The sequence below is a fragment of the Rhinatrema bivittatum genome, chromosome 3, assembly GCF_901001135.1.
Source record: "Rhinatrema bivittatum chromosome 3, aRhiBiv1.1, whole genome shotgun sequence".
Taxonomy (NCBI): domain Eukaryota; kingdom Metazoa; phylum Chordata; class Amphibia; order Gymnophiona; family Rhinatrematidae; genus Rhinatrema; species Rhinatrema bivittatum.
In genome coordinates, this window is record NC_042617.1 from 414,566,408 (window position 1) to 414,586,948 (window position 20,541).

The following is a 20,541-nucleotide window of genomic DNA, read 5'->3' on the forward strand; positions in this document are numbered from 1 at the left end:
ATCGTGTCCTCGATCGTCTTAACGATCGATTTCGGCTGGGAGGGGGAGGGAATCGTATTGTTGCCGTTTGGGGGGGTGAAAAATCGTTAAAAATCGTTAAAAATCGAAAAATCGAAAAACCGGCACATTAAAACCCCCTAAAACCCACCCCCGACCCTTTAAATTAAATCCCCCACCCAAATAACTTAAATAACCTGCGGGTCCAGCGGCGGTCCGGAACGGCAGCGGTCCGGAACGGGCTCCTGCTCCTCAATCTTGTCGTCTTCAGCCGGCGCCATTTTCCAAAATGGCGCCGAAAAATGGCGGCGGCCATAGACGAAAAAGATTGGACGGCAGGAGGTCCTTCCGGACCCCCGCTGGACTTTTGGCAAGTCTCGTGGGGGTCAGGAGGCCCCCCACAAGCTGGCCAAAAGTTCCTGGAGGTCCAGCGGGGGTCAGGGAGCGATTTCCCGCCGCGAATCGTTTTCGTACGGAAAATGGCGCCGGCAGGAGATCGACTGCAGGAGGTCGTTCAGCGAGGCACCGGAACCCTCGCTGAACGACCTCCTGCAGTCGATCTCCTGCCGGCGCCATTTTCCATACGGAAAATGGCGCCGGCCATACGCGTATGGCCGGCGCCATTTTCCGTACGAAAACGATTCGCGGCGGGAAATCGCTCCCTGACCCCCGCTGGACCTCCAGGAACTTTTGGCCAGCTTGTGGGGGGCCTCCTGACCCCCACGAGACTTGCCAAAAGTCCAGCGGGGGTCCGGAAGGACCTCCTGCCGTCCAATCTTTTTCGTCTATGGCCGCCGCCATTTTTCGGCGCCATTTTGGAAAATGGCGCCGGCTGAAGACGACAAGATTGAGGAGCAGGAGCCCGTTCCGGACCGCTGCCGTTCCGGACCGCCGCTGGACCCGCAGGTTATTTAAGTTATTGGGGGGGGGGTTCGGGAGGGTGGGGGATTTAATTTAAAGGGTCGGGGGTGGGTTTTAGGGGGTTTTAGTGTGCCGGCTCACGATTCTAACGATTTATAACGATAAATCGTTAGAATCTGTATTGTATTGTGTTCCATAACGGTTTAAGACGATATTAAAATTATCGGACGATAATTTTAATCGTCCTAAAACGATTCACATCCCTACCAAGTACTTCTGACCTGTATTGGCTGTTGTCAGAGACAGGATGCTAGGCTTGATAGATCTTTGATCTGACCCAGTATAGCATTTCTTATGTTTTTTATCTCTCTTATTTCAATGACATCAAATACCTTTGTCGTCTGGTAACCTATTCCTTATAAATACATGACTTCTGTTAAGAGAAGTGGATTTATTTTTTAGGGATCAACTGTCTCTCCTCTGAGAACTGCCTTCTCTCTGTCATTCTCTCTCCTTCCTTCATGTCTTCTCTGTCTTGTTGGTACTCTGTGAAAACTTTATTTCACAATTGAAAGAGGAATATGGGAAAGATTTGAGAAGCTCACTGGCTATTCAATTGCTCCTGAAGGATTCACCTCGGAAGATAGAAACATAGAAACATAGAAATGAGAGCAGAAAAGGACCACATGATCCACCCAGTCTGCTCAGCAAGCTTATACCAGTATCTGCTGCACTGTGCAGGTTACCCCCCATGCTTATCAGTTTCCCAGACTGTAAAAGTCAGGGCCCTTGGATGCTGTTTGAATCCAATTTCCCTTTACCATTGCCTTGAAAGCAGAGAGCAATGTTTGATTGCATCAAAAGTAACAGGCTTAGTGATTAAGGGTAGTAAGCGCTGCATCAGCTAGTTACCTCAATGTTTATTTGTTTCCCGAACCATAAAAGTCGGTGCCCTCATTGGTTGCTGTCTGAATTCGATTCCTCTTTTCTCACTGCCATTGAAGCAGAGAGCAATGATGGAGTGGCATTAACAGTATCAAAGCGTATCTGTTAAGGGTAGCAAGTGCCACACCAACAAGTTACCCCAAGTTATCCCCGCCCCATGCACTCTTTTCTTTATTTCTAACCTCTAGCATTTCGGGATCCACAGTGTTTATCCCATGCTCCTTTGAATTCCTTCACTGTGAACCATGGCCCTCTATTTTTGTGACAAGCCAGGGGATGGTGCTGGGTCTCCCACAAACATTGCTATTCAGGATGAAGTCTCTGAAAGCCTATAGTGACTAGATTAACTACAGCAATAAAAGCAATGATACTACGAATCGTGCCAATACCCTGAAGCCTGTTAGCTTTCACACAAGAATGAAATGTCTGTGCCTTGTGTGATGTGGAGTAATGCTTGAAGAGCCTCTGTGATGAGTCACTGTTTTGTTAATGAAGACAAATTAGTAGTATGATGATTGGCAATATTGCTCTCTAGTTTCAGACGTGCTAATTCATCCCCTTTTTGTGTCTATTGTGTATGAATTTGTGAAAAAAGTGTGCATGATTTTATATTTTGTTTTAGCAAAGAGAAGTGTGGTCAAATGTATTGACCCCAAGGTCCAATAAGTACAGCTGTACAGCATCATTTCTTTATTTGACCTTCATTTTTGGGGCCTTCTGTTTGCAGTTAACTGAACTGTCTCAATAGCTTGCATGTTAGTAAATTAACACCAATCCAAGTAGAATTCAGTTACCGAGCAATTGATTAGTAGTATGGAGGGTGAGTATATCATATTATTTACCATACACATGCTATGAATTTAATGTTTCTTCATTTGCATACATAAACATGCAGATCTCAGCATGATTAATCTAACATTTTTTTCTGGGCCTCTTTAACATGCATTGTAAACCTTACCGGATAGCATACTATTTTTAGCGTGCTCATAAGGGCCTTAGAGTGCTCACTAAAGTTTGTTGCAGAAGCCCCATAGTGGTTTACACACAAGATGTTCAGCAGACTACAGCAGTAATACCATTTTAACTCAGCTGCATTGGAGGATGATAGTGTAGCAGAGCAGACAGTGCACATAACTCTGTATCTTAAGATTATGAGTGAAGGCAATGGCTAGGAGACTCAAGAAAAGTGGCATAAGGCTAGAAAGTTTTTCACATACAGGTCATCAAATTTCTCTAAGTTTTGTGTGGACTTTTTAAAAAGGTGATCTATTTCAAATAAAATGATAGTTTCAGTCTATTTGCCAGTGGACCGGTATGCATAGCAATGAAACTACCCTTATAATATGGCACAAATTGGCAGTGCACCACTATTTCAGTCCATGCAAAGGTCAAAGATTGCCAAGGTAGGTAGCCTGAATCACTCTCGCACTCTTAGACATAGTCCCTCTAAAACAGGATTGAGGTACATTAATAGAGCAATGATAGGAAATCAGTACTAAAACTGCCTGGGTTGTGTCTGTAGATAAATGAAGGACTTTGGTTTCCAGTTCAGTCAATCTGTAATCTTTCACAAGCACTAAATCACACTAGAAAAAAAATGCAGTTTAGTTTTTCTCTCCATTATTAACTCTGCTTGAAATAGTTACTGAACTCCATATATTCAAATTTATATTATAAGAATTTTAGAACAGATACATTGAGGTAGATATTTAAAGCCTAAACAGCTAGGTATAGACTTAGACGGACAACTTATCTGGCTAAGTCTAAATAACGCTATTTAGCCTGATAAGTTATCCGGCAAAGTAATGCTGCCTCAATCCACCCACTGCCCACCCACAGAGTTCTCTGGCAAAGAGATAGCCACATAAGTAATGTATTTGCCTATCTAGCGGCCGCTGAACATAAGCAGATATTCAATGGCTGCTAGATAGCCGGATAAGTCCTACATATCCTACAATCTGCTGGTTAAATATTGGGCACATTGTACTTGTGTAAATTTTTTCATTTATACACTGTGCTAAATAACACATATATTTATGAATGTAATTGAGCTACTATATCCATATTAGTTCAAAAATATATACATACATTTTGTAAATATATTGATTCCTTAAAAGCAGTTTATCTGAACATAAGGGGCAAGTTCCTATTTTGTCTATAACAGAAAATCCCTCTGAAATATAAGTACTGGGAAAACTACTCATGGACTTTATATTTCCCTATACAGTTTTGAAAATTGTCCCCTGATCTTATAAGAGGTTCTGAAAATAGTACTTAACCAGTATATTAGCTATTCTAATCATCAACAAATTCCAAAATACTTGAAAATCTGGGGGTTCATATTTAAACAGTTTTTCTAATTAAGGTCTGGACTTGGCTGAAAACCTAGGGGTTAAAAATCACACACGTTTCCACACCCAACTTATCCAGCTGAGTAGTTAATCAGTTAACCACTTAGGCCTAGATTTAACAAATGCTATAAATATAGCAGAAATAGTGCCCGCAATAAAAAAGGGGCATGCTTAGGCTAATTACCCTGCTCCCACAAAGGTAATTTCCATAAGGCGTGATAAGAGAGGGAGAGGGAGGAAGGGAGAGAAAGAGGGAGAGGGAGGGAGAGAGAGTGAGGGTGAGGGTGAGGGAGAGGGAGAGAGAGAGAGAGAGCAGTTATGTCATTCTATTTAACCACTGTAAGAGGGGACACTTTTAACTTGATGTGGGGTTTGGGGGGGGGGGTAGGATAGGTTTGAGGGGGTGGCTTTACATACATGAACAGGAAAGTTGACCTCACTGAACATTTTCCATCATTTGAATCTATGAAAGGTACAAGAGGAGTTGATTTGTATGGTATGCAGATAAAAAATGTTTTGTGAAAAAGAGGCGTGGAATGGGCATAGTCTGGGTGGGGCCTGGGCATTCCTGATTTTGCTAATGACAGCAGCGTGTAACTCTGATGCACGCCAGCGTGAACCGGGTCTGGGTATCTTTACTTCAGCTGTGGATGGCGTGCAAGTAGAAAAATAAAAAAAAAATCTAGCCTAGTCAGCAGAGTTTGAAGGGTCTGGCAAGGTAGAAGAAAAGAAAGGCAGGCTATCTAGGGGGGGGTATGGAAGTCCTATACTTTAACTGGGTAAAATGGGAATGGCCTAGGGAAACAGGAATTGGCATCGCTGTGTGCATCTACAAAAATCCCCCCTTACGCGCTCGAGACAGCATTTGCACGCACTCGCATGTGTCGATATAAAATTATGCGCGCATGTATGCGCGGGTAGCTGATTTGATAACATGCGCCCATAAACGCGCGCATGTTATAAAATCGGCACGTCCATGTGTGCGCGCCAGCAAACGCGTGCACATATGCGAATGTGCATCAATTTGAATGTTACTACTTTAGGGAATAGCCACTACTAATCACTGAATTATAGCAGTATAGTGACATAGTAACATCGTAACGATGGCAGAAAAGGACCAAATGGTCCATCCAGTCTGCCCAGCAAGTTTCTTATGGAATTAATTGCCACTCCGTGCAATTTACCCCCAGAGGATCTATTTACTATTTGGGATCTTGCCAGGTACATGTGACCTGGATTGGCCACTAGTCGAAAAAGGATACTGGGTTTGATGGAACCTTAGTCTGACCCACTATGGCAATTACGTTCTTACCTATGGAACTGTAAGCACCAAATCTTATTTTAAAATTGCCCACAGGGAGGATAATTTTATAATAACTCACATAACTTACCCATTGCCAAAGTGCTTGTTATACCAGTTTTCAAATGAGCTTATGCACATGTTTGCTTTGAAAATTATCCCTAAGAATGCACAGAAGTAACCCAAAGTTATTCCTACTCTTTATGGCATGTAAATTATACTGGTTAATTTCCATGCATACGTTTTAAAATCAGTATAAACAAAAAGCTCAATTCTGCTCCAGTTTGATATACACACCCCCATGTGCAATTTTGTAATCAGCCAATTATGTGGATAACTACGTGTTTGTATGTGCATAAATTGCTTTGAAAAGTACTCCTTTAATGAATGACACTTTTCCTACAGTTTATCTTTATACTAAAGCATAGCTAACATTAAACATTATGGGACTGATTTTCAAACAAGCCTGAGCACCTGACTGAGGGACCTATATGCAAAAATATATGAACATGCACTAACATATGCTGAGCCTGAATGCACATTGATAGTGAATAGATCTCACTGAGAAGAATTAGATCTCTTTACTAACAATACACATTAATGCCCAGCAACATATATTACCATATAATGTGGTTTGGTAAATAAGCCCATTAGCCAGCAATATTTTTAGGTAAGTTAAGGCACATAGTTAGTCACAACCAGCTGGATAGATTGTAGCTAAAATATTCTTAAATCTAGCCCACCTGATTTAAGACAATTATCCCTGTGTTTAGGGATAGCCAGCAAGCTTAGGACCTCATTTACTAAGCTGCAGTATTTTGCCCAAGGGTAGAAATACTGCAGAAGTTACAAAGCGGCAGTATTGAGCACTGCTGCTTTGTGAATCCCATAGTATTTTCCTTGGTGGTAAAATACCACAGAGAATAATACTGCAGTGTTATTTTACTCCAAAAAATGGTATGACGGTGACCCAGGAACTGTGGGTCCAACATATCTTAAAAGGGACGATTGACCCTAACACCCCTCTCATGGTGTTTCAAAGACCCTGGGGGTCTCCATAGACCCACTGTCCCAACCCCCCACCCCACCTCTACTGGACATAAAAATCTGACACCCCCCCTAGAGGCTATGCCCCCCCCCCCCCAATCCTGCACTCTAGCTCACCCTCAAGACCCCCACACACAATAGAAGCCCTGGTGATGTAGTAGGGCCCAGAGTGCCCTCTACGCTCCAGGCCTGGTGGTGGCCATGTTTTGAAATAACCCCAGCTGCCCCATCACATAATAGGGGCAAAACCATGGTCATGCTAGTATCATTGTAAAAAATGGCCTCCACAAGACCTGGAGCCTAGGGGGTGCTCCAGGCTCCCACTACACCACTAGAGCTTCTGTCATACCTGCTGGAGTTCCAGAGGGTGTGATAGGTTGTGGTCCCAGCCTCTGGGTTTCAGATTGTCAAAGGAGAGGGGTTGAGGATTGGAGAGGGGCCTTCCCTGGACGTTTATAATTTACATGTTTTTTTTAAATTTCAGACAACTCCAGGGGCTACAGATAGTGTTACAAGGGGTCTATAAATACACCTGGGGCCTTTTACACAACTTGTTAGGGATGGTACTTGAAGCCAATTTGTCCCTTTAAGACATGGCCCCAGGCACTCCCTTTGGAAGTTATCAAATCTTGCATTTTATCTTTATCAACTCAAATAACATGGCTTGCGATTTTTGAAGCAAGCTGAATTATTTGATTTGTATGCTTTGCAGTATGAATGAGCTGTGAATGAGCATGCAAAGGCATGCTAATCAGCTCATTATAATGTACACGATGCCAGGTGATGAATAATGCAAGGTATTTTAAATACCTCACTTTATCACCGACATTAGGCCATTTACCACATGGTAAATGGCCAAATGCAACTTTATAAATGAGGCCCTTATTTGGCCAGCTATGAAATTTAGCACTAGCTAAATTCACTTTTCTGACCTTAACCTGACTTTGGATCTGCCCCAAAATGAGCTGCTAAATATAGGCACTAGTGAAACTAGGCAGATATATTTAAGCATTCAGAGGGGATCTAGCTCCCCAAATCCAAAGTTTGATCTCTGAAAATGTTAATGTTAATGTTCTTGCATGAAAAGTATTTAGCAGCCATTTGTGAGTTTGCCAATAGCTCATATAAAGAACAGAAGTGAACAGAAAGTAGACTAAAAATCATACAATTATGGTGAGCTATTTCCTTCAACTGAAACCTTTAAAAGGTTTTAGACATTATTTAAGCTTTAAAAGTATTTTGTAGAGTAGATTTAGAGTACTAGGTACGTGCTTTACCAATTTGGAAGCTCTAGTTTCACTGCAAACGAGTGTGTCTTAGGCCAAATGGAATAAAATCAATATCCTCAGTTCCTATGGCCATACGTGCTCTGAGTTCAAAGAAGAATAGATATATGAACCAGGATTTTTTGAAGATCAATCAAGCATTTCTCTGCACTTGTTTTAGGCTCAGTAGCATTCAGTAATGTGAATGTCTAATGCACTATGTAAGATTTTGTATGCCAGGCAAATTTATCTCTGAGACATTGTGATCTTCAGAAGGAAAATCTTAAATATAAGAATTCTGTGTGTGCGCGTTTTTTTCGGTTGTTTTTGATAATATTTAACTTATGGAACTTAGCTCAAAGTGACGGTTTCACACTTTTTCTCTTAACATTGCAGTGAGTGAGGAACGTAACATTCTTCTCATTACTTTCTTGGTGGCTCCAAAAACGAAATGACATTGCATGGACAGAGACCTCTGTTACGCCAGTGTAGGGTTTTGGTGGTTCCCCTGTATTGCACACAGCCCAGAAGTCAGGGCAGCAATCTACACTGCCAAATAGCTCGCTGTGACAGAAAAAAATCTCAGTAACGGATTGCATTTTTCTCACGGAAAGGAAAGCTGCAATCATTATCTCTGTTTGGACAGCAGCCTCTTGTCCTGCAGTAACTTCCATCGCGCGCATCTCTCTTGCTCCTGGCACCAATTTGTTCCACAGGAGAATATAGATTTAGGGTCAGATTCCACCCAGAAGCAAGAGTGTTTAGCAAGAAAAACCTCAGTGAGAACTAGAAGGAAGGCAGCTAAGTGGTGACTTTTAAATAACATTCTCAGGGTTTCAGCTAACGTGTCTGTCTGAATTCTTAATGCAAGGGTCTGAAGGTTAGTAATCCCTAGGTTCTGTTTCTGACTCACTGCTTATTGGGTAAAATCTATTTAGCCAAGGCTGAAAAATAAAGAATGAAAGAAAACTTGCCAAGCAGCATTTCACTTGACCTTTTGAGAGTTTGTATGGTTATTGGTTAACCATTAAACAGCTACATCATAAACAAAGGGATCAGTTACAATGTGCACTTATTAACAAGACCAGATTCACTGGTCAGCCATATCTAGAAATATAGTATTCTAATATTTAATGATTCCCTGTGACCAAAACTTAAGAAATCATAAGTTATAGTTTCAATGTCTTGGACACAAAGTACACAAAAGGTTTCAATTTAATTAGGGGATTATTTTACTCAGAAGTGCTAAGTTCAATATAACTTTGTGTTTTGAGACTACTCTAATATTAGTCCAAGGTGGTTCACAACATTTTTCAGGTACATGTCTCTTCCCAGAAGAGCTTATAATGGGAGATGAAGTAATCTGCCTCCAAATGAGATTTGAACCCTGGTTTTCAGGTAGGGTTGCAAACTGGCTCCAGATTTTCTGGATAGGTTGATCTAGTCCTGGTTTACTCCCCTACATACAGTTACTTATAGTCCTGCTTTTCTTAGGGATGCAATAGGGAAATCCTAATAAGTCCCAGCATGCAATGGGATAAAACCAGGACTGGATCAAGCTGTCCTGAAAATTTGGAGCCAGTTAGCAACCTTATTTCCAGGGCTCACAGCCACTTGCTTTAACCACAGGGTAATATCTTCCTCCTGCTTATAAGGCTAATTTTCAGTAGTGTTCTTATGAGAGCACATGGGCAGGTATCTGCAGTAGAGATGTGAATCGGATGCTGGAATCGTTTCCGGTTTCGTTTTCGTAAAACCACGGAAATTTCGTATCTCCCGTGGTTTGATATTTTTTTTTCCGTGGCGAATCGTTAGTGCGCGCTAAACCAAAAAATGATTTTTTTCCGAAAATTCATGGAAAATGCAATCGTTTGTTGGTTTTACCGATCCATGACCAATTAGGAAATATCGAACGAATTTCCTAATTCATCAAAAACGAATGCACATCCCTAATCTGCGGTCACATAAGTATGTGTATTTTTGGCAAGTCAGAGAGCATACTTAATGCTAACAGTTTTTTAGGTGTGTACTTTACACGTATTATATTTCTGGCTCCTGGGCAAGCAGAACAGCTACCAAAGATGCCACCCTTACATATCAGGAAACCCCACTTTTCCAGGGGGACCTGATGCTCCTGGCACAGCTGTTCCTGCTAGAAGATGATCAGCTTTTTCCCATCTGCCAAGAGGCAGAGGAACCTCATCCAGATATTCACCTTCTGACATACCCTCTTCCTGCAACTCTGGGAAGCTGGAGGACCTAGAAAGCAAGCTAGGGAACTCCAGATCTGGAATACCAAGTAACTAGAGAACCTGAGATTGAATCTCCAGCCCATTCCTAGAAGGTTTACATGTGTTCTGAACAGAAGAAGGCAAATGGCAAGGATATATAATAAAAACATTTTACAAAAACCCCACTGAAATGACTTGAATACATAAAGTAAGTCTTTCAACAAAATCTTCATTCCTGATTGAAGTAGTTTATGCTCAGCAGAAATTTGATGTAGTCAAGAGGCCCTATTAAATACCCTCACTTTGTGAGAGCTGTACCAAACCTTCTGTTTGGTGCTTTTCTTGTGGAACTCAATGCCACATGATCTTTTAGAAGTCTTCTGTAAATATGATTTTTGCACAACTTGAGGAATAAAGAAGGTTCCAACAGAGCAACCCTGCAGCGAGGTGCTTTGGTCCTGTAGTATTTACTGAGAGGACAATATTCAAAATGGTTTGCCTGGTTAAGTTCATGACTTAGCAGGACAAATCTGGAGGTTTAAATACATCTGGATCTGGCTACAAAGGAGACACTCTGCGGCAGGGCTTAAACTTAGTTGGGCAGGGCTGAATATCACTACTATCCCTGAATATCTTTAGATTTGCTTTGAGAATGGACAGACTTAGCCAGCCAAATTTAGCTAGATAGCAGGGATATTCAGCACTGTTCAACTAAGTTTAAGCCCTGCCACAGAGTGTCTCCTTTGTAGCCAGATCCAGATGTATTTAAACCTCCAGATTTGTCCTGCTAAATCATGAACTTAACATACAGCCAGTTTAGTGAAGAAAATTTAAAAAAAAACAAAAAAAAACCTTCTGGGCCATCCGACTTGATTCCCCACCACCCACATGTTAAAAATCTAAACCTGATTGGGACATAGTGCTCTCCCCCTTTTCTCCTCCCAAACCCCCCCAAAAGATATTTAAAAAAATGCAGTTTATCAGTCTGAGGATCTTTCCACAACCTCTCCAAATTCAGAAAATATATCTGACTTTGGGGCCACCTCTTAATCCCCACCCTTACGCACACACCCTATACCACAACCCTCCCATCCCAACCAGTACTCCCCTAAAACCCTTATAGTTGCTAGGAATGGAAAATAATTGTACCACTCTTGAAGGCATTCAGCATTCCTTTGACAGCAATTCTAATAGCGCAAGCTATCAGTATTATCATCAGAGTATTGCCCAGTTCCTTATCACCCTTTCCATCCAAAGTGTGGGTGGCACCCTATACCACAATCCAGCAAAGGGCTACCTTCAACCAGTCTGGGTTTCAGACACCCATCTGGCAGACAAATTCTACTGTTCATACTGGATCCTTGATAAGTACCAATAGGTGCCTTACCAAGTGTGATCACCTGATCAGACTCTTAAAATTATCTCCTGAAATGCACCAATGACTTTGGAGAGCTAACCACTGCCATTCGGACAGTACAGATACTTTCTGTCCAAAATATGGAAGCTAGATTGGGTAATATGACCACTCCCATCCCAAGCTGTGACAATTGCAACAAAAATATTACATAAATCAACAAATAATACATGCATGAACAGGAATGATAGGAAATGCAAAAATAAATGGGGCAAAAGGAGGAAAACTGCCTATTTTTTTCTTTACAAATATCCTGGAAGCTCTTCTTTTCTTGAGATTTCTATCTTTCCATTACCCTCATATTTCTGTGACTGCTAAATCCTCAAGGCTCCTCTCTACCCAAGATTTCTGGTGGTTTCTATTAGGCCTGGCTTCATGAGGATCCTCTTTCTCTAAGGCTGTTGTCAACTTCATTCCCTCTATGTGATTCCTGGCTTTTCAAGGTCAAGAGCATAAGAATATAAAATTTGCCATACTGGGTCAGACCAAAGGTGCATCAAGCCCTGTATCTTGTTTCCAACAGTGGCTAATTCAGTTCACAAATACCTGGGATTCCAAAAAGTAGATAGATTCCATATTATGTATCCCAGGGAAAAGCAGTAGATTTTCCCAAGTCCATCTTAATATTGGTTTATGGACTTTTTCTCCAAGAACTTGTCCAAATCATTTTTAAACCCAGCTATACAGGGTTTAGAGCAGGGATTATCTTCAGTGATGCTAATGTTTTTTTAAAGCAAAGGGCAATATGGTATTTGTTTATTGTCTAATTATGATTTTATGATTTTAATTTTTTATGGTTTTTAATGTTATTTTTTGTTATTTTATTTAATATTTATTTATTTTAACCTTTTATATACCATCATTCCATCTATAGATCACAGGTTTACAAAGTAATATTCATAGTTATAACTCAACAAACAAATGAACAAACAATGTTAGGTTAAAACAATGGTATTGATAGACAGGCAGTAATCTTTAGCAAGTTAACTTTTCTAGTAAATCTTCAGAATTGATTTTTTATTTATGTCAACGAGCATTATAAATTAAAATGAGGTGATAGTTTTTACATCTTATGCCTGGATTCTCTAATACCAGCAGGCTCTTTGAATCATGCAATATAGGGGGCGGGGGGGGGGGGGGCCTGCGAAAGCCGGCAGCGATCACACCTCTGCAGTGTGATCACTGCCGGCTTTTGCACTCAATAGCGCCATCATAAAAGGTGGTGCTATTGGGTGCAAAATTGGCAGAGAAAAGGGTTTTTACCTTTTCGCTGTCCACGATATCTTTGCGGCGTCCGCCCCGGTGCTGCCCCGAATCCTCCTGTTCCGGTCTTGACACCACCCTGACCCCGCCACCATTTAGTGATCTTGTGCGATTGCTTTGGAAAATGACCCCCTTAGTTAGTGGGTTGTTTTGATATTCTTGCATTCTCTTGTTTGATTTATTCTTCAGGATTGGATTATTATCTTTTGTCCTTTTCATCTCTGTGGCTCTGTATTTTCAGATGATTTTAATTTAAATTATAAGTGTTTTTGAATAGCCATGTTTTTTGTTCAAATTTAAATTTCTTTCTGTCTTGTCTAATACATAATGATTCAAGCATAGCATTCCAGAGCTTTGGACCCACTATAGGAGCATATGATCTCTTATTTTGTTAGATGTTTGCTCTGTATTGTAGGAATAGCCAATAGTCCTTTATTTTGAGATACTACTGTTCACTGTGGATTGTATTGTTGAGTGTCACTCCTAACAGACTGATATTATTTGATTGAGTGATGTTGAATATTATCATTAAGGCTTTATAGTAGATTCTGTATTGTACTGGTAACTAATGCTGTGACATCAGTGAGGGTATTATGTGATCATATTTCCTAGATCCTAATAAGAGTCTTGCTGCAACATTTTGCAATAGTTGTAGTGGTTTTAAGTTACAAGCTGTAGTAGCCTAGAAGATTAGAGTTTGCAAATCAGTTCAGAAGTCCTGAAGAGTTAATAATGGTTTCAATCAATGTAGTATCTGCAACTTGGTGTAACCTGTCTTGATTAATTTACTAATGTGCATTTTCATTGCGAGCTTCTCATCTAGCGGTATACGTAAATCCCATACTTGATTTGAGGGATTAATTTGAAAGTTACCCAGGTTTAGGGCAGGTGGTTTCACTATTGATGAGTTTCTGTGCAGCCAAATGATTTCAATCTTTTAAGGGTTTAGTTTTAGTTTAAGTTATGAAAGTTCTTGCTGTATTGCTTTCATGTAGGTAGAGACTAACTAGGCTGTTTTTTCAAATGATTTGGAGAGTGGGCCACAAAACTGTATGTTGTTGTCATACAAGAAGGTAATTAAAGATTCATAAGTAATTTATACAGTGGGAGCATGTAGATATTGAATAGTGTTGCTGAGAGGTCTGCTTCTTGAGGGACACCATATCACCCTGGAATGTATCAGATATATGGTTGCCTAGTTTGACTTGGAATGTTCTGTTAAATAGAAATGAAGAGAATCATCTGAGAACCCTAACGTCTATCCCAACCAATGTTTCACATCTTATGTGTTTATTTGAAGAATTTTGTGAATGCTATTATGTTAACTGCTTAGGAATGTTGATAGGTGGTATACAAATTTAATAAATAAATAAACAAGATACACTAACAACTTTCACCACATCCTCTGGTAATGAATTCTAAAGCCTAATTATGCATTGAGTAAAAATATTTCTATTTGCTCTGAATGTACTACTAAGTAACTTCATCACATGCCTCCTAGTCTATAAATTTCTTGAAAGAGCAAATAACTGATTTTCATTTATCCACTCCATTTCACTCATCATTCTAAGACTTCTATCATATCTCCTTTCAGCTGTCGCCATAATTTTACTCTTGAGAAATGAACAGCAGAACTGTTGTGTAAAAATATATTTTGTTTTGACAGATTAGCAACAATTTTTCTCATGCACTTAAACTTGATAGTATTCCTAAATAACAATACATGGATTAATTCCCAAATTATGAATATATGCATATATGTTTATATATATGGCTAATGAAATACAAGGAAAGCTAAATAATTTTTCTGACAAAAGGATCAAACCTCCTTACTTAAAAAAGATGCCTCAACTACCTTCTGCATCTTATTAAGGTGGATGATTAGTCAGAATTGATGGGAAAAGGTAGAAAGCTGTTTTTATAAGTGATGAGTCTAATGTTATGCTACTTGGTGCTTTCTGATCTTACTCCTTCAAATTCTTTAAAAGAAAATAGAACACGGTAAAATACTTAAAATGTGAGCAAACAGGAAGTGAGAGAATAGCAACCAGAAGGTGATTGACCTGTGCTTTAATGTAAAATATTCTTCTAGATAAAGAGTACTAGGATAGCAACGTTTGCTGGGAACAGAATAACATTCCTTGCTGAACTAAAGATAGTGTGATATAAGGCATGAGAAAATATTGTAGCAAATTATTAAATTAAGCCCATAAGCCAGCTCAGCTTCCTTTTTTTTTTCTTTTACCAAATTGAGATTGTTTTCAATTTTCAGCACTCATGTTTTAAAATAAATGCTTTAAATAAAATTGTCAGGTCTGTAGGAATGTTGGCATTGAGGGATGGCATAAAAAAAGAAGGCAAACAGCCAAAGTGATTAAGGCAATCTATCCTTTTCATCATGCACATAAGCAACTTGTAGTGCTTTCAGCTGGAAAAAGCACAATTTCAGCCCTGGGCATAATGAAAAGACTTCCAAATAGTGTAGGATGAAAGGCATGCAAATAATTGTGCATCCTTCCATTTAACTGCATGACAAAACTCTGATACTAAGCTTTAAGTACTTCAGTTAGAAGCTACTACAAAATGTTTGGGAGAGTAAAAAGTCTCTATTGCATGTTTTATATAATCTCTTTACACAGAGTTCTTTGGAAAATCATCAAGCCCTGAGATAGCCATCGTTAAAGGCATTGGTATTCTGTACATTTTCCTATAGCAATACAGCAAAGAGAATGAATTATAAATGCATTACTATTTATTTGATAAAATCTTGTTTTGTAAAGAGATGAAATTTAGTTCAGAAAAATTACAGAGAGATAGCTGATTGCTTTACTGGCATGTAATTCATAAAAGAGTATGTGCCCAGATTATATAATGTGAATTGTGGCCCGAGAGTCTGAAAGTTTCTTCTTCTAAGTCATTCCCATTATCACTAATCTAAGTAAATAGAAGTGCTTCTACAAGTTTCACCATGAAAACCTGGACCCATCCCTCAGATTGCTCAAGTATAGACTGTAGTTTCAATATGATGGGTAACTTTCATAAAACAGTGAATTTAAAAAAGAGATACAAAACATAATACCTTGAGAGTAAAAATGACAAGAGAAAGACAATTGAAAATGAGATGAGCTGCGGGAAGAATGATGATAAAGTTACTAGCACTGGCGGTGTCTCATTTATAAAGGGTTTTCTCAATTTTGAGTTAATAAAGAACAAAAAAGCTTGATTAATCAAGCTACTTATATTGAATAAAAAACAAGATTGCTTTAGATGTCACTATGTCTGTTTATAATGTGTCATACAATGCGTCAATATGGAGCCATATCAGTTAAAGATTTTGTACCGATGAAAAGATTTAATGCTGTAAAATAGCCATGCATAATTGCATATAGACTGCAAGGAGTGGTACAGTATAGGAGGTGAAATTTTCCTATGCATAAATCAAGAGCAGGATCTGGGGATGATCGTATGATGATCTCAAGGTGGTGGAACAGGTGACTAAGGCATCGGCAAATGCCAAAAAGATGCTGGGCTGCATAGGAAGAAGAATGCTCAGCAGAAAAAAGGAGATGATATTGCACCTGTATAAGAGTTTGGTGATGCCTCATTTGGAATACCATGTACATTTCTGGAGACTGGACCTTCAAAAGGGTATAAACTGATTTGGTCCAGAGCGTGGCTACTAAAATAGTCAGTGCAGGGTCCTCATTGTAAGGCGTACAGGGACAGATGTAAAGATCTAAATATGTATAGCCTAGAGGAGAGGTAGGATACGGAAGATATGATAGCGAAATTTAAATACCTCCAAGGTATCAATGCACAGGAGATAGACCTCTTTCAATAGAAAGGAAGCTCTAGAATGAGAGGTCATGGAAAAAAGTGAAAGTGGGTGCACTCAGGAGTAATCTAAGGAAATATTTCTTTACAAAAAGGGTTGAATGCCATCATATTTCTATGAAAAAACTGTGCCAGATTTATCAACATCTCATTATTTTCGATGGTGGAAACACAGTCACAAAACTTTAATAGATGATTCCTAGATACTGAAACTAAAATCATTTCCATAGACTAATAATCTTGAAATTGATTAATTTCTAGGGCTTTGAGTCTCTAGGAAGAAAATATTTATTAACTTAAATATCTGTTTTTTCGTTTATTAAAAGGTTCTGATATACCAATATATAGCTGCCAAAGTCTTTGTTTTCATGGATATCTCATGTTGTAAAAAGGTGATTTTTGGATACTGATTAGAGTATTTATGAAGAGGCAAAAAAATAGTTTGACCATCAGAAAATAAATATTCAGAATCTGCAGGATTCTGCCTCCAGACTGGCCTATAAAGATTTATTCATCTACACCTTTTCACAGGTTTTAGTCACCTCTTTGAGGCCATGCCCTTATATTTTCTCCTGCTCAGAAAAAGGAGTAAGCTTTGTCAGTCTACCCTTTGGTTGCAAAACTATGAGATGAAAACCCTGGACCTAGGCCATGCCACTTTCTTGCCTTTTATTCTTGCCTATACCAAGGGAGTGGAATAGAAAAAAAGTGTTAGGTGAGAAATGAGAATAAGTCGTTTATCAGAACTGTTTCTTGCCACTTTTAAAGAGATAGTGCTGTGATCCTTACCACAGCACTTGTCTGTCTAAAGGTGGCTTTCAAATCCCAATAACTTTATTGGCCTAACAATTTTACACCTGTTTTCCAAAGTAATCCATAAAGTGATTAAAATAAAAAGGGGAAAATGTTACCAAATAGTAATGAGGGAGGCTTTCATGACCCCTACTTAGTGTACAATGCACTGACATAACATGCCTCTCTTTGCCTCTGCCCCCTCTTATTCATATTGCATTCTCACAATTACTTTCACACATATACACTATCTGGACCTACCTATGCTGTATGTATGCATTCACACTCCTGCACTTAGATTTATCATAAATACATGCATATCTCAAAACCTATGGAAAAAAATCATATAGGACACCAAGAGGGTGTTATATTTAGTGAGGTTTGGGTGGACCCTTGGACACTGTGCCAGCTGACCACGCCCATGGGGGGAAGTCCCGAGAAGAGCCACAGGTCGGGCTCAGCTTAGGACACACAAACACAGAGATTGATCTTTTATTAGACAATGTGATGAAGCCACCAGAGGTGGCAGTGGTGAGCAGTAGAAGTGGTCCGGTTGGGCTAGTATCCCTCAGGCACTGGAACAGCGACTCCTCCGGTAGCAGTGCTGTAGTGGAAAGAACTGAGAATAATGAGTACAGTGGAATATGCACAAAGTCCCAGCATGGAGAACCCCAGGATAGGGAGAGCAGGCCCTTGAGGAGTGAGTACCTGATCCATGAGAGCTGAGAGGCTTGAAGGTGATGTACTCACACAGTGGTTCCACGTAGGAGATGGCACCAGGGCTGAAACGGAGGCAGGACTTCAAGGAGCGAGTACTTGGTTCCAGGAAATGGCTCTGAGGTGAAGATGGTAGTACTCACTGGAGTTGAAGATAGCGAATCCTTCCAGGCAGAAGAGAAGGTAGGAGCAGGCAGCGAGTCAGGGAACATGGGTCCTCGAAGACCGAATACCGGTTTCCTGATAGCAACCTGAAAACATGTGAGGCCCCCGAGGAGCGGGTACCCCGTTAGCGTTAAGAGTCCAATGGAAGATTGGAGGCAGAGTAGCTGGGTATGGAGAGTGAATCCCATCCGTAAGTATCCCCTTGCTAACTCAAAGGCTAGCAAACAAAGTATGCTTTAAATATCCGGGCAGTGTGACGTCATCACAGGGGGACACCCCTGAGGTTTGCACCAAGTAGGAAATAAGAGTGAGGGCCGCGCGGCACATGCTCCCTAAGGTACTAGTGGAGCAGCACCCAAGCCGGTCTGGGGATGCCGTAGAGCACAGCAGGCAGATGCCACGGCAGCCAGGCATCCATCCATAGCAAGAGGAGGTGCAAAGAAAGAAAGGTAGGCGGAGTGAAGCCTTCGGGAAGGGATGGTTGCAACAGAGGGCCTGTACAATAAACTTTAATGTGCATATTAAATGCCCTGTTGTGCATGCTGTAAATAATGTGTCATACAGTAAGGTCATAGCATGCGCATTAAAGACACTCAATACATTAATGCATAAGAGTCAATTCTCTCTTAAATGTTGCAAAACTTGTAACACATGTTGTCGATGCATCTGTAAATCCCGAGAGAAAATTAATATGTCGTCCAGGTAGACTACCACACATACATAGAGCAAGTCTGGAAAGATTTCATTAATAAAGTGCTGGAAGACTGCAGGAGCATTAGTTAGTAGAGATGTGAATCATGTGATCGATCATCTTAACGATCGATTTTGGCTGGGGGGGGGGAGAGAATCGGATTGTCGCGGTTTTGTTTCCCCCGATTTACGATTTTTGACGATAAATCGGGGGAATTCCTATTATATATCGCCTCTAACGATTTTTGACGATTTAAAATATATCGGACGATATTTTAAATCGTCAAAAAATGATTCACATCCCTATTAGTTAGACCGAACAGCATGACGAGATATTCATAATGGCCATCCCTGGTGTTAAAAGCCGTCTTCCACTCATCGCCCTCTCGTATCCTGATCAAATTGTATGCACCTCGTAGGTCCAATTTTGAGAACACCCTGGCTCCCTGTAAGCGGTCAAAGAGTTTGGCTATTAATGGCAATGGATAGTGGTCCTTAATAGTAATAGCATTAAGCCCCGAAAATCGATACAGGGTCGCAAAGTCCCGTCCTTTTTCCCAACAAAGAAAAAACCAGCCCTAGCTGGGGATTTTGATTGTCTGATAAATCCTTTCTTGAGATTGTCCTGAATATATTCAGCCATAGCCTGAATCTCTGGGACAGATAAGGGATAAACTCTTCCATGAGGCAGAGTGGTTCCAGGAACTAAATTAATGGCACAGTCAAATTCTCGATGCGGAGGCAAAATGTCCGCAGCTTTCTTGGAAAATACATCCGCAAACTGTAGTGAGCTGGCAATCTCTCCAGAATAAAGGTGCACAAATAGCTACAGGCAGAGGTTGTTTCTTTAAGGCAGATTCCTTGGCATGCGGCACCCCAATGAGTTACTTTCAAAGATGTCCAGTCGATTTGTGGGTTATGGCGTTGTAGCCAGGAGATACTGAGAACAACTGGGTGGATAGCTGTCTGGATGACATATAGAGAGATTTGATCCGTGTGGTTAGGTGCAATGAAGCAATCCAGGGGAACCATTTGGTGTGTAATTCTTCCTGGTAAGGGGTTTCCGTGGATAGAAGAGACGGTCAGCAGTCTTGGGCATGGACGGATAGGAATAAACAATTGTTTCACAATATCTTGCAAAATGAAATTTCCTCCGGCTCCAGAATCTACCAGAGCCAGCGTGGTGAATTTCTGACCTCCGAGGCAAAAGGTAACCGGCAATGAAAGTGGAAGGGCTGGAGAAGTGATGCCTAGGCTTATTCCCCTGGAGGTCCCTAGACTTTGTAATTTCCCGGGTCGTAAAGAACAGCCGGCAATGAAATGACTCGAACCTCCACAATATAGGCAAAAGCCGACCTTGTGACGCCTTTGTTGCTCTTCTGGGGAGAGAAGACCACGTCCTAACAGCCTAGGTTCTTCCGTAGTTCCTTCAGAGAAGGGTGAAGTATGGGGAACTGGAGAAGAAGAAGCGTGTGGAGAACAAGGGGCTGTCCTATGCCCGCTCAAATCCAGAGTCTCACGAACCCTTTCTTGCAGACAGCGGTTAATCTGAGTTGCCAGTTCAATGAGGGCGTTCAATGAAGAAGGGAGTTCCCCAGCTGCCAGCTCGTCCTTAATTTTAGCGAATAGTCCTTCAAGAAAGATGGTCCAAAGAATGCGTTCCTCCCAA